We start from the raw sequence: 14,825 nt of genomic DNA, 5'->3' as shown, positions 1-14,825 counted from the left end.
GTATTGTTTTGTACCTTTTGATTTTTTTGTACAGTCATGGCTTTTCTATTCTGTCTTTCATTTCTGTCTAAAAGCCATGTACTGTATTTGTAGATGATTGTTTTAAGGAAAAAAAAAAAAGATAGATGTTTTGTTCCGCTGTGTTTGATGATTCATAGTAGCTCTGTGTCTGTGTGTCTGTTTGAGTAAATTATTTGGAAGATTTAGTTCCGAACCAAATTCCATAACCAGATCCTGGTCAGTCTGTTCGTTCCGTGTCGCGACCCGGTGCGAGCGGGATCCGTCCCGGATCGGGTCGGGTCGTGACAGAGGTACTCTCCGATAAACTGGATGCAGGTGATGATCTTCCCTCTCTAACTCAATCTACTTTCAATGGAGTTCCTGCGGTTTTATTGTCCGATGATGAGGTTTTAAAGTTAGCTTCCCCGTATAAATTTATGCTTATTGGTAAGTTTGGTTTGCGTCGTCCTAACCTGGATGCTATTCGACAGTTTTTCTCATCATTGAAACTCTCTGGTTTTTACTCGGTTGGTTTACTTGATTCTAGGCATGTTGCTATCCAACTCTCAAATGATCTTGATTATAGTCGGGTTTTTGCTAGGCGATCGTATTTTATCTTTAACTGCCAAATGAGGGTTTTGAAGTGGACTCCTTTTTTCGATATTAAGGAGGAGTCTCCGATTGTGACGATCTGGATTTCATTTCCCAACCTCCGTCTCCATTTTTTTAATACGAAAGTTTTGCATGCGTTGGGCTTGATCTTCGGTCGAACTCTACAGACCGACCAGGCTACTACTTCTCGTACGAGACCTTCAGTAGCCCGTGTGCTTGTAGAAGTTGACATTTTGAAAAATCATCCTAAAGAGATTTGGGTCGGTTCCAAAGCTTTTGGGTATCTTCAAAAAGTGGATTTCGAAAAAGTTCCTGAGTTTTGTTCGCACTGTAAGATTCATGGTCATGCTCAATCCGACTGTTTTAAACTTCATCCCGACCTTAAAATTTCTAAAGTTATGAAAAATGAGAAGCAAGGATCCACTGGTAATCAGATTTACCTCCCTGTCACTGGAGAGAACCAACGGAACAATGTGGACCAGCTTCCTATTTCTCATAACTTAGATGATAGTATGCAAAAATCTGTTGATGGTTTGGCTGAAAATGATATTATTCTAGTTGATGATTGTCAAGAAAATAGTAATCTTCTGTTAGATGCTAAGAAAAACAATACTGTTGTTAATGAAGTTTGTAATGTATCCGAGGAAGATCCTGCTCTATTTGTTTCCATTGAATCTATGTTCAAGGAGAAGGAACATGATGTTGAGATTGAACATTGTGTGGTATCTAACTCCAAGGAAATAAGAGTTAAGGATAAGTCTCATGTTGTTGATACCAGGGATATTCTTGAAGAATGTGAAGAAGGTGAATTTTGTCCCCAAGCTAATAACAATGATCATAGTAAGAACTTCCATGAAACTGTTTCTACTAAATTTGCTAAAGAGGATGATTTTAAGATCGTTAACAGGAAGAAAGGTAAACAACCCAAAAATGTTTCTTTTTCCAATCCTAGATCCACCCGAGCTCAAGCTTCTTCAAAAGACTACAATGATTGAAGTTCTTATTTGGAACGTTCGAGGTATTGGAGGTAATGACTCTAAGATTAGAGTCAAAAATCTTTGTAGAGTTCATAATGTTTACTTACTTGTTCTTATTGAGCCCCTTATTGCTAAGGAAAAAATTGATTTGACTGCTAAATATCTTGGGTTTCCAAATTTCTATACTAATAGCTCTAATAAGATCTGGATTTTGTGGCAGAATTCTATTTCTTTAAACGTCATTCATGATTTTCCTCAAGTTGTGCATTGCTCTATTAGTCTTCATAATATATCTTGTTATACCTCTTTTGTTTATGCTTCTTGTACTAGGACTAACCGCAAAAATCTTTGTGATAAGTTATGTAATTTTGCATCTCACATTAATGGCCTCTGGAGTGTTGGAGGTGACTTTAATATCATTTCTAATTTTTCTGAAAGAGTGGGTGGAAATCCTCCTAACATTAATGCAATGGAGTATTTTAATACTACGATTAATAATTACAATTTAACTGATATTGGCTTTTTTGGTAGCCCTTTCACTTGGAATAGATTTAACCTGTGGCAAAGACTTGATAGGTGTCTTTTTAACAATGAATGGATTGTTGAGTTTTCTATGACTAATGTTGAACATCTTAGCAGAACCCTCTCTGATCACTCCCCTATTCTATTGAGAATCAGTAAGTTTAATAACACTATTTCTAATACTTTTAGATTTCAGAATATGTGGATGCTCCATAGTGACTTTAAGAATGTTATTACTATGAACTGGACTGCTCCTGTCTTCCCTGACAATAACATTAATGGCATGCTGAGACTTTGGTCTAAACTTTGTAGACTTAAACAAGTGTTGAGATGGTGGAACAAAAACATTTTTAAAAATATTTTTTCCAATATTAAGGAAGCTGAGTTGAAAGTTTCGGATCTTGATAATGTCTATTTGAATTATTCGAATTCTGATAATTTATACAGCCTTAATAATGCTAAGAATAATCTCTTCCTTCTGCAACTCCAGGAAGAAACTTTTTGGAAACAAAAGTCTAATGCCAAATTTGTTATGGAAGGTGATAGAAATACTAAGTTTTTTCACATGCTTGCCAATTTGAAGAAAAACAAGAATCACATCCATAAAATTATGGGTGAGGATGGTAGTACGATCGTGGCTGATGAAGATATTTGTAATTCTGACATTGAGCATTTTTTTAATATTTTTAATAGTAACTCTTCTTGTGTTCCTATTGCCAACCGCAATTTGATTCCTAAAATTATTAATGATTTTGATAATAACTTACTCTGTCAAATTCCTACTGAGGAAGAGATCTTTAAGGTAGTCAATACTCTCAATGGGGATGCTGTTGCTGGCCCTGATGGTTTCACTACCAAATTTTTTCAGCAAAATTGGGACATTATTAAAGAGGACATCATTGAAGCTATGAAAGATTTCTTTAGGGGTAACAATTATCCTAAATTCTTCTCCTCCACTAATATTGTTCTTATTCCTAAGAAAGATAACCCGATTAACTGGAATGATTTTAGACCTATCAGCCTTTGCACTTTTATTAATAAGCTTAATTCCAAAATTATTGCTAATAGATTAATCAACATTCTTCCCAATATTATTTCTTTAAACAAGACAGGTTTTGTTAAGGGAAGAAGTATTTTTGATAATGTTCTTTTAGCCCAATAAATTACTAATGATATTTATGTTAAGGTTAAAGGGGGTAATGTTATTTTCAAACTTGATATCTCTAAAGCTTATGATAATCTCAATTGAAATTTTCTTTATGAGGTTCTCTCTTTATTTGGCTTTAATGATAATTTCATTCTGCTTATTAAAAATAGTATTGATAACTGTTTCTTTTATGTTATTATCAACGGTAGAAATCATGGTTTTTTTTAATCTTCCAAAGGTTTAAGGCAAGGTGACAATCTATCTCCTGCTCTTTTTATTATTGCTATGGAATATCTTTCTAGGGGTTTGGACAACTTATATTTGAAAAATCCTAAACTTAACTTTCGTACTATTAGAGGCTTTCCTATCTCCCACCTTAGTTTTGCTGACGATTTTATTTTGTTTTCCAATGGTTGTATTAATAACATCACTGAGTTAGTCAATTTCCTTGTTAGCTTTAATCATCAAAGTGGCCTTTATATTAATAAAGAGAAAATTTCTTTTATTGTGGGAAACTCTATTACTCAGACTAGAATCAATGTCATTCAAAGGGTCTGTGGCTTTCAAGCTAAGAACCTTCCCATTACTTATTTGGGGACTCCCATTTACAAAGGAAAAAAAAGGAAATTTCTTTTTTAAGACATTTTTTCTAAATTTCAAAAAAAACTGTCTACTTGGTCTACTAAATTTTTATCTTACGGTGGTAGATTAATTTTGATTAAGTCGGTTTTAAACTCTATTCCTATTTATCTTTTTCATACTTTAGCTCCTTCTGATGCTATCTGTACTAGATTAGAGAGAATTATTAACAAATTTTTTGGGGTTCTAAGTATAACAGCAATGGTTTACGTTGGTATTCTTGGGGTAAGCTTTGTGGTGTTATAGATGAAGGGGATCTTGGTTGTAAGAAGTTAACGAATACTGCTAAAGCTTTTTCTCATAAACTTTGGTTTTCTTTTAGAAATAACACTAGCTTATGGGCTCGTTACATGAATGTTAAATACTGCAATAACATGCACCCTTCTTTAAGATGCTACAAAAAAAGGTGACTCTATGGTTTGGAAAAGGCTTTGTAACATTAAATGGGAGGCGGAAAAGTTTCTCCAATGGGGAGTGGGAAAAGGTGACATTTATTTTTGGCAAGACAACTTGTTAGGTTGTTCTAATATTGATGCTCTGCTTAATACTCACTCTACTGCCAATATTAGAGTATCGTCTTTTTTTAATGAAAATTGTTTGCCAAGCTTAGGGAAATTCTTCCTGATAGTATAGTCGAGCTTATTTTGAGTATTCCTTTAGATGTTAACTGCAAAGATACTTTACTTTTTAATCTTTCTTCCACTTGTAAGTTTCAGTTAAAAGATGCTTGGGAAAATTTAAGAACTAAGAAGGAGCCTAAAATGATTTTTTCGGCTTTTTGGCATATTAATTTCCCTTTATCCTACTCTATTCTTTTATGGAGATGTATTAAAGGCTTCATTCCGGTTGATGTTATGCTTCAAAATAAAGGTATTTCTATGCCTTCCAAATGCTATTGCTGCTCTAATGTGGAAACTATTGATCATATCTTTCTGAATGGGGCTATAGCTCAAGAAGTTTGGAGGTATTTCAGTAACCTTGCCAGTAAGAATTTTAATTCTAATTACAATACTGTTATTTCTATTTTGGAGCTACGGGCTTATGCTCAGAAAGGTCATATTTTTAATTTTATTCCCATTCTTATATTTTGGTATATTTGGAAGGCTAGAAATGATGATAAACACAATTCTATTAAGATGAATGCTCTTCAGATTTTTTTTAATATTAAGTTTAAAGTTCTGCAAGCTTTTTGTTACAATATTATTACCTCTCAAAATTTCAAAAATTGCAAAAGCTTGATCAGTTCTTTTGGTATCACTGTTGACATGGAGCATGATAATGTCACTGAGAGAATTGTTAATTGGAGGAAACCTACACCTCCTTTTGTGAAACTTAATTCAGATGGCTCTGTTAATAATCTCTCTGCGGGTGTTGGTGGTATTATCCGTGATAGTTCTGGCTCTGTTTTGGCTGCTTTTGCTGCTCCTATCCATCGTTCTAATGCCATTACTGCTGAGCTTATGGCTTTAAATTACGGGTTAAAATTTGCAAAACAGAGGTTTCTACAATGTGTGGATTGAGGTTGATGCTATGCTCCTCATACAAATCATTAATGGTACTATTCATGGTAATCCTCAAAAATTTTACCTTATTAGGGAAATTAAACACTGTATCTCCTCTATGAATTTCTTTATTTCTCATATTTACCGGGAAGCTAACGTTTGTGCGGATTGGTTAGCTAAAAAAGGATGATCTTTAACTAACTATGAAGAGCTGGATATTAGGATGTTAAATCCTATTTTGAAGGGTATGATCTATTTGGATAAAGCTGGTATGCATAATATTAGGAATGTGTAAGTTTAGTTGTATTTGTTTTAATCTTATTTCTGTTTTCTGGGGTTCTTTTATGCTGACGGGTTTGTTTTGCTGTTTGGGAGCTGCTTCTAGTTATCCCCGTTTTACCTTTGGCTGGAACTTTAAGTTGTGCAGGATATATTGTTGTTCTGGGCACCTTTGTTTCTGCTCCAGTATGTTTTCTGGGAATGTTTGTGATTGTGCTCAGTTAATCTGTCGCATTGCTTCTATTAGTTTTGGCAGTTTGGTTGGTAAGAATAGTTTCATCTTCCTCTTTGTGGGTTATGTTTTGCCGAAGGATGTCTCTGTTGACCTTCATAACTTTTATATTCTGAATATCAGTAATCACTCTTGCTGGATTCATTTTAGAAATTGGTTTAATTTCAGTTGCCAGCACTCTTTTAGACGGTTTTGTATTACCTGGGACCATTTTGGCGTGAGTTTTGAGCCCGTCCAGGCATTTCTTGACTGTCATGCTCATATTAATACTGCTACTGGGAGTAAGTGTTTTAAGTCTGTTGTTGTTTGGGGTTGGATTAAGGATTTATATTGGAATTATGGTTCTTTGGTGAAGGCTGGTGGTAAGGCTTTTGTGTCTGTTTATAGCGTGATTAGCAAGACTATCTTCTTGAGCCTGTTCGTTTTTTGGGGATATATCTTTGTCCCTATTTTTTCTACTCCTAAGGATATTAGAGGACCTGGTACCTCTTTTTACTTCTCTTTTCTGACTTTTTTGGAGAGTTTTCTTTGCAGGTTCCTTCTTTTTGGGTGCATCAATGATTGCAAGGTAACTCTCTCTCTTTTTTCTATCTTTAAATTAGTTTATCTCTATCAATTTTGCGGGAAGTATAGGCTGAATGATATTATCCCGAGCTTCCTCTTTTGGGTGCTATCCTCGCACAGCCCTAGTATTTTCTTTTGCACTTGTTGTATTTTTAGGAAAAGGAACCCTTGGCTCTTAGGTTTTTTGTTTTTCTTTTTACATGTTGCTCTTTGGAGTTGTAGCGAGCTGAAGGTTCCTTCTAAGGACTCTGTAACCGGTTTTTTAAATTAACGCGTAGGCCCTTTCGGGGGTTTTTAATTAAAAAAAAATACTATGTATCAATTCCTTATTACTATTAAACCTACTGAAGATAACATTTTGGTCGTCAGCATCCCTCAATGTTCTTAAGAAGCTTTCAACAAATTCATCTAAACGAAGTTTTTCCTCGTAAACATAATCTTAGAATTTCTCTATTTGACTCAATCTCAGCCACTTGCGCCTTCTATGCCATTATTTTTGGACATGAAGCTAACATCTTCCTTTATTTAGTTCTTCTTATTGCTAAGTGTTACCTGAAGGTAATTAGTTTGAGATATAATATGATCACATGCAAGTTTATGAACATGATGGTTGCATAAAAATTTGAGTGGCCTAATGAATCTTTGTTCTTTACAGTGACTTGGAAACTCATTTTTTACTTAATATGGATAAGAGTTGGATTACAAAATCCAAGTGGTGTCGTGATTATGTAAATGGTGTAAAGAATTACATAGAGTTTACAAGTCGAAGCCAAAATTTATCACGAAAAAATTTATATTCGTGCAAGTCATGCATTAATATATTTCTATTCTTTTTTTTTTTTTTGGTTAAACCCACAGAGGGGCCTACGTGTTAATATAAAGGGAAAATTACAGGGTCCTTAAGGGGTTCTCAATCTCTCTACCGCTCAAAGAGCTACAAAAAAGAAATAAAAGAAAACCTACGAGCTCGAGATCCCCTTTAAAAAGCAATACAAAGGAGCCTAAGAACAATCTAGTGCTTAAGGAAAAGCACCCAAAAAGAGGGAGAAGGAAAAAATCGAACAAAATGCTCCCAGCAGAAGGTCCCCACAAAGATCTTGCAACGAAACGTCCAAAAAGAGACCTGCATAAACAAACAAAAACCAAAAAATTGCAAATGATCCTAAAACAATTGAAAAAGTAGCCGAGCAAATAAAAGCTCTTCCAAAAAGTATATGGCCAAGCCTTGCACCTCCAGCCCTGCAACAAAGAAGAAACAATTGCTAGAAGAAGGAAACAATAGATCTGAATCCCCAAAAATGACTCCACAAGAGAGGCAAACACCCGAAAGCAACTCATAGCCAAACACATCCAACTAGACATAAAGGAAGACATCCAGCAACAACAAGGCCAAAGAATGCTAAAACAGAAAACCCAAAACAACATCACACCAACCAGAACAACACCCCGAACAACCAACCAGCCCACCAGAAAATAGAGAACCAAAACTCCCAACCACAACCCCACAGGGAGCCCCAAAAACACAACCCGCAAAACAACAGCACACCCAGCACCAACAACCATTAACCTATAACATAAGGTAAAACCATCCGGTCCAAATTGACCATGCCCTTAATAGGAATAGGCAACTGATTAAAAGAGTGCTCAACGATATTATCCCAACCAACACCCAGCAAAGCCAATTCACGAGCAGGAGCATTATCTTCCTCAAGAATCGAAAAAAAGGAACAGTTAATAGAGGGTATAATATCTTTAATACTCCTAATAGTGTAGAAAGAAGAATGAGAACAATTCCCATCATCCCTATTCAGCAAAAAATTTAATTTAAAGTAAGAATTAACCTCCAGAACAATACTGATAAAATCCAGAGTACCACACAAATTCAACCCATGAAGAATAGCAATAAGCAGGCCACCAACTCTATCTGAGTGCCCAGTCTTGCCAGCATAGGCTAAAACAAGGACCCCATTATGATCCCGAAAAAGGCCACCAACACTAGTAATGTTCCCCATGTGAATACATTCAATGTTAAGTTTAATGTAGTTAGTAAAAAGGTTTGCACCAACAGATACTAGATAAATGCATAAGAGGATTCGGCACCTCTTTAATAATCCCGAAAGCTTCCAAAGTAAAATTAAAATTCTTAAAGTGTTTAAAAGCAAGAAGTTTAGCATAAAAAAGGGCATTAACCTTGTCCAAAATTTTCTGAATGATTCTTTTATGATCCATAGGAATACCATTAAGCCGAGAGTCATTTCTTTCCAACCAGATAAACCAACAGATAAGAGAAGGGATCACATTCCTAACAGGACCCTTATTGTTCACAAACCAGCCCTCCAACAAATTAAAGACAGTAATGCACGGCCTATAATACTTAAATTTAAATAAAGCCTCAAAAAAAACTCCAAACTTTCACAGCAATAAGACCAGAAATAAAAACATAATGCATATTCTCAATGTGAAAGCAACATTGGCATAACGCTTTCTTAACAACTCATCCGTAGGAATATACTTATGAAGAAGCCTCCAAATAAACACAGAAATAGTAGAGGGGATGGTGTAATGCAAAATCATTTTAAAAAGCTTATTCTCCTCATTATGACAACGAAAAGAGTGTCAGGCCTCCTTCGTACTGAACATACCATCATTAGTAAAAGAGCACAGCAAAATATCCCTAGAACTAATCTTAAGAGGGATCTTCTAAATAAGATAGATAATAGGCTAAGGGAGAATCTGAGAAAGCTTCTCCATATCCCACCCATTAGCAGTAAAGAAATCATTCACCTTAACATTATTGATAGAAATAATATTAAGCAAAGAATCCAAAGACTGACCATTAACCCAACGAACTTGCCAAAAGAAGATATTACCTTCCCCAATACCCCAAACCAAAGAGGGCTCCATCATCCACTTAATCATACAAAGACGATTCCAAACCTTAGACTGACCTTTAGAATAAAAACAGATGGAAGGATGAAATCCCCCACAATACTTAGCCCTCATAAACTTGGCCCAAAGACTAACATTATTTCTCAAATTAAACCACAATTTAAAAGAAAAAGCAGAAACCAAATCACTCATAGATTTGCAACCAAGAGCCCCTTCATCAAGGGACCCACAACAATTAACCCAGGAGGTCCAATGATTTTAGAGTTGTTCACAAACCCTCTCCAAAAAAAATTATTGAAAATTCTCTCAAGCCTTGTGCAAATCAACTTCGGAGGAAAAAGAGTTTGAAAGCTATAAACCGGTAATGAGGCAAGCACACTTTTAATGTATTTCTATTCTATAAAAGATGTGAAAGTCCATTTAATTTCTCAAGAATTTTTTTTCTGGATATGTTGTATGGAATAGAAATGGGGAAGAGCATTGTATTATAGGTGAATGTGCAACGAATGAAGCATCTTGTGCTACACCAAAGTTAAAGGAAGGCGAAGCTCTTTCTGAGAATATAAGAACATATGATGTAGATGGATTATTAAGAGATATATTATGTCCATATTACCCATTTCAAAATCAAGTAATCGAGCAGAATGAGTTCAATACAAATATGAGAAATCTGCAAATTTAATGTAGGATGTAGGAGCAGAGTTGTACCCTAAATATAAAACCTCATAGCTTTCTTTTATATTGAACTTATTTTGTTTGAAGTTTTTACATTCTTGGACGTTATGATCCTTTGATATGCTACTTGAGTTATTGGTCTATGCCTTTCCTAAAGGGGTGTTGTTGCCTAAAAGTACATATGAAGTGAATAAGATAATCAAAGCATTTGATATTAGATATACGAAGACAAATGCATGTCCTAATGATTATATATTATTTTGGAAAGATAATCTGATCATGATTATGTCACAGATGTGGAGCATCAAGAAGGTCAACTACGATGAAGAATACTTCTTAAGGAAAAAAAACTCATATGAAGTCAGGCGAAATTGTCAAATATTTTTCATTAATTTCAATAATTCAAAGATTTTTTTTTGAAATAAAGAAATATAGTAAAGAGATGATTTGGCATACTAAAGAAAGAAATGTAGATAGTTTGTTACGACATCCAGCTGATATAGAAGCATGGAAATCTTTCGAATCTCAATACACTAATTTTGCTTGGATCCACATAATGTTCACCTTAGTTTGGGTAGTGATGGTTTTAATCAATTCAAGATTATGAGTAGTACATATAATATTTTTCTTGTACTTTTAGTTCCATATAATATGCCACTTTGGGTTGGGATGAAATATGATACTTTTAACTTATCAACTATAATATCTAGGGAGAAAAGTTTAGGAAACGCTATTGATATTTATCTTCAACCTTTGATTCAAGAGTTATGCAAATTATGGAATTGAGTTCAATGTTATGATGTAGAAAATGGACAAACTTTCAACATGCGAGCTACATTACTATAGACCATTAATAATTTTTTAGCATACGACATCTTGTTTAGGTGGAGCACGAAAGGGAGATTTGCTTGTCCTTAATGTGTGAAAAATAAAAAATCCTTATGGTTATACAAAGGCAATAAATTCTTTTACACGGATCATCATCAATGGTTTCCAGATAATCGTATTTTATGTCACCAAAAAAATTACTTTAATAACACAGAGGAAGTTCGAAAGAACCCATAAGGTGAATTGGCACTCATGTTCTATCATAGTTATATAATATGGAATTTCCTATTGCCTCAAGAAGTAAAGCTCGTCTAAAACGAGGATATGTTGTAGAGGGGATTAAAGGATGGAAGAAAAAATAATTTTTTTGGCCTATCTTATTGGGAGTATAACTTATTGCATGTTATGTAACTTAGATGTTATGCATATTAAGAAGAATATTTGTTATAATTTTATTGAAACTTTGCTTGATCTAAAAAAAAATCAAAAGATAACATACAAGAAAGATAAGATTTGGTTGACATTGGAATAAAAAGCGAATTGCATCCACAAACTCTAGAGAATGGTAGCAACTCATTGCCACCGGCTCCTTTCACATTGTCAAAGAAAGAAAAAATAATGTTCGGTGAAGTTTTGAAGAATTTTAAATTTCCTAAAGGCTATGCATCAATGTTGCTACTTATAAAATTATGAGTTTAAAAGTCATGATTGACATGTTCTAATAGAAGACATTTTACCCATTGCGCTTTGATCATGTGGGCCTTCATATGAAGTTATGTGCACTATGGTGGAGATATCACATTTCCTAAAGTTAATTTGTGCAAAGGTTAACATTCTCACCATGTTAGAGATGTTATAGAATAATATCATTATGACATTATGCAAGATGGAAAAAATATTCCTTCCATCATTTTTCACGATCATGATTCATCTTTTTGTACACTTAGTAGAGGAAGTTAAATTAGGTAGACATGTTCAATACCAATGGATGTACCCATTTGAAAAGTAAGATATAACTTATTATCTCTATTTAGTCACGCATATGATAAGCATTTTAAGAGTTTATATCATTTGCAAATTTTTCTTGATATTAAAGGACTATGTTGGCCATAAAGCACAACCCGAGGTTCCATTGCGAAGGGATTTCATTTTGTTCCAAATATTTGGAGGGGTATAGTCAAAATACTAGAACAAATGCATTATCACTTGAAAAGAAAGATGTGTTTATATTCTCTAATGGTGGTATTTCATTGGGGAAGGCCTCTTCAGTTGTGCTAGATGAGAAATTAGTAACCCAAGCACATAGATATATGATACGTCATTGTGATATTATTATACCATTTAGAGAACATTTCAAAGATGATAAGAAAATAAAGAGGCACCAACACACATATCTTACAACTTGTGATCGATGTCGAGAAACTTATTAACGAAAAGTTTCATGAATGGCTAAGAATAATAGTAAACTCTAAACTTAATATTTTTATTTAATATTTAAATTTGCGTAAAGGCTAATACTTTTTTTAGGTCATGGTTAATGGTGGTAATGAAGTAACAGTGGAAATTAAGGTCCTGACCATGGGCTCAATAAAATTGCACGGACATATAAGATTTCTTTTATTAATGGTGTACCCTTCTAGTAAAAATAAGAGATGAAAATAAGAAAATTCAAAATTATGGTGTTGTTAATAGTACATAAATTAAAATTTTCAGTTACTACGAGAAAATTAATGACATTATTAAGATAAATTATTCAGACAATTTTAAAGTGATACTATTTAAATGCAATTAGGTAAACACAATTAACACCAGTGTAAAACAAGATTAGTTTAGTTACACTTTTGTGAATTTTTCATGTCTTATTCACACTGGTGATAAATTAGAAGATGATCCGTTTATTTTCTCTTCACAAGTTGAACCAATCTTTTACATTCAAGATCCTAAAAATAGAATTTGGAATTTTATTGTTCGTCTAAGGCCTAGAGATGTATATGATTCAAGTATTTCTCATAGCAAACAAATATAAGTAGGGGCATAACTTTATACTTTTATATTTTATAATATTTAATGCTTTATTATATGATTCAAGATTAGGTTGCAAATCTTTATGTTTGGTAATATTTCATGTACATATAAAACTTGATACCCATTATTATATTTACATGTACATTTAGCATATCTATATTCTTTAGCATGTTTATATTCTTGTTACTTTTGTGAGTTTTGATATTATATTAAACTATACATTTACAGGACATGACACGCGTAAATACATTCAGGTGAGCTAAGAAGGTTGTATCAAGGGGTGGGTTTGATAGAGGATATGAAACCCCTTCTACTCCTATCCACCCAGATTCGACTTGTAAGCAAAATCAACAGGAGAATTAGTGCAGCAGCAATCAACAATCACCACATCATTCTACTTGTGAGCAGACTCAGACTCCAAATGATGGATATGGCTCATAGGTTTGATTTAATTATTTTAATTGCATAATTATTCTTATGATATGTTTTATGCTCAAATGAACATGGTGTATACGTCGTAGGAGGCACATCACATGCATTGACATTCAAAATATGCTGACAGGTACACGTGTTCATATAGAGGTGAATGAGAATAATGTGCCAAGCAACAGTTCAAAGTCTGACCTATTAAGACTATATCTAGGTGTCATTACTAGAGATCCTATACTAGCACTCATATCACTCCTAGATTGGAGAAATAAGGGTATGGATCACCCTTTAAGAAAAAAATGTTAGATGAAGTGGAGGCAAGCAAAATATTAAATAAATTTCAATAATAAGGTTTCAGTTATGAGTAATAAAATATTTTATATTACAATCAAAGTTTACATTTCCTGAGCATATACATTAGTAGATTCTTCAATCCCTTGGAGTTAAGTGACACAATCATAAGACTGATTTAGAAGCTGAGCACTGAGATAACCGACCTATCGAGGAAATTATGGAGTCCATTCCAGCTGGTGTAGATGCAGCACAGTGGTGTCAGCTAGTCACCTAGTGGTTATAACCAAAAGATAAGGTTAGTATCATCATTATATTTAATCATATATTTTTTACAAATCAGCATGGAGTTAGATTCATATGTAGTAGGAGAGGGCCGTCATAAATGCTACAAATGCAAAGAAATAGACCTGTCCTCACACTATCGAGCACGTGAGTTCTGTTCGCAGGCAACAAGTGGTGGTATATATTTATATTTATATAAATTTTATATTCACATTTATTAACTAATTACTTATAATGATTAAATTTGTTGTTATAGGCTATCAATGATAGATTACTATTATGAAAAATTAAAAGATTACACAAAGATGACACCTGATCATCTGAAGATGTTAAACAGAGATGTGTAATTTCACTCTAGCTATAAATTTTTTATTTGTAATTCGTTACTATTTTTGTTTCTTAAAAAAAAAGTTAACTAAATTTATTATAACATAGATACAAGCTTGCGAGCTTTTGGCTGAGGATGGGAATGTGGAGGCTAACGAAAGGGTGTTCAGTATGATTATGGGACTTGAACACCTAGGCAGAGTCGGAACCCAAGGGTTTGGTGTCACTCCTACACGATATTTTTCTCATAACAAGAACGAGGGCAGGAGTAGCGGTGAAAGACATTTAAGTTAAATAGTAAATTTCAGAGAGCAGGTCAACTCATTATGTACTGAAATGAGAGAATTTATGTAATAATTTACCTCAAATAATCTTACAAATGGTATGTAAAATTTCACATTTTAATTTTAATATTGGTTATTTGAATACTAATATTTTACAATCTTGTTTTAAAATATAGGGTGTAAATGAAACTTCTTCTGAAAGATGATCTTATGAAAGAAAGATAAGATAACCCATGTTTGTGATAAATTATTTTAAAATGAATCTTGGTATGAAAGTTTATTTTTTTGGGATGTTGCTCAAAGATTTGATATTATAGA

The sequence above is a fragment of the Dendrobium catenatum genome, unplaced genomic scaffold, assembly GCF_001605985.2.
Source record: "Dendrobium catenatum unplaced genomic scaffold, ASM160598v2 fragScaff_scaffold_1373, whole genome shotgun sequence".
Lineage (NCBI taxonomy): Eukaryota > Viridiplantae > Streptophyta > Magnoliopsida > Asparagales > Orchidaceae > Dendrobium > Dendrobium catenatum.
The sequence above is the reverse complement of the archived record's forward strand: the minus strand, read 5'-3'. Positions refer to the sequence as shown.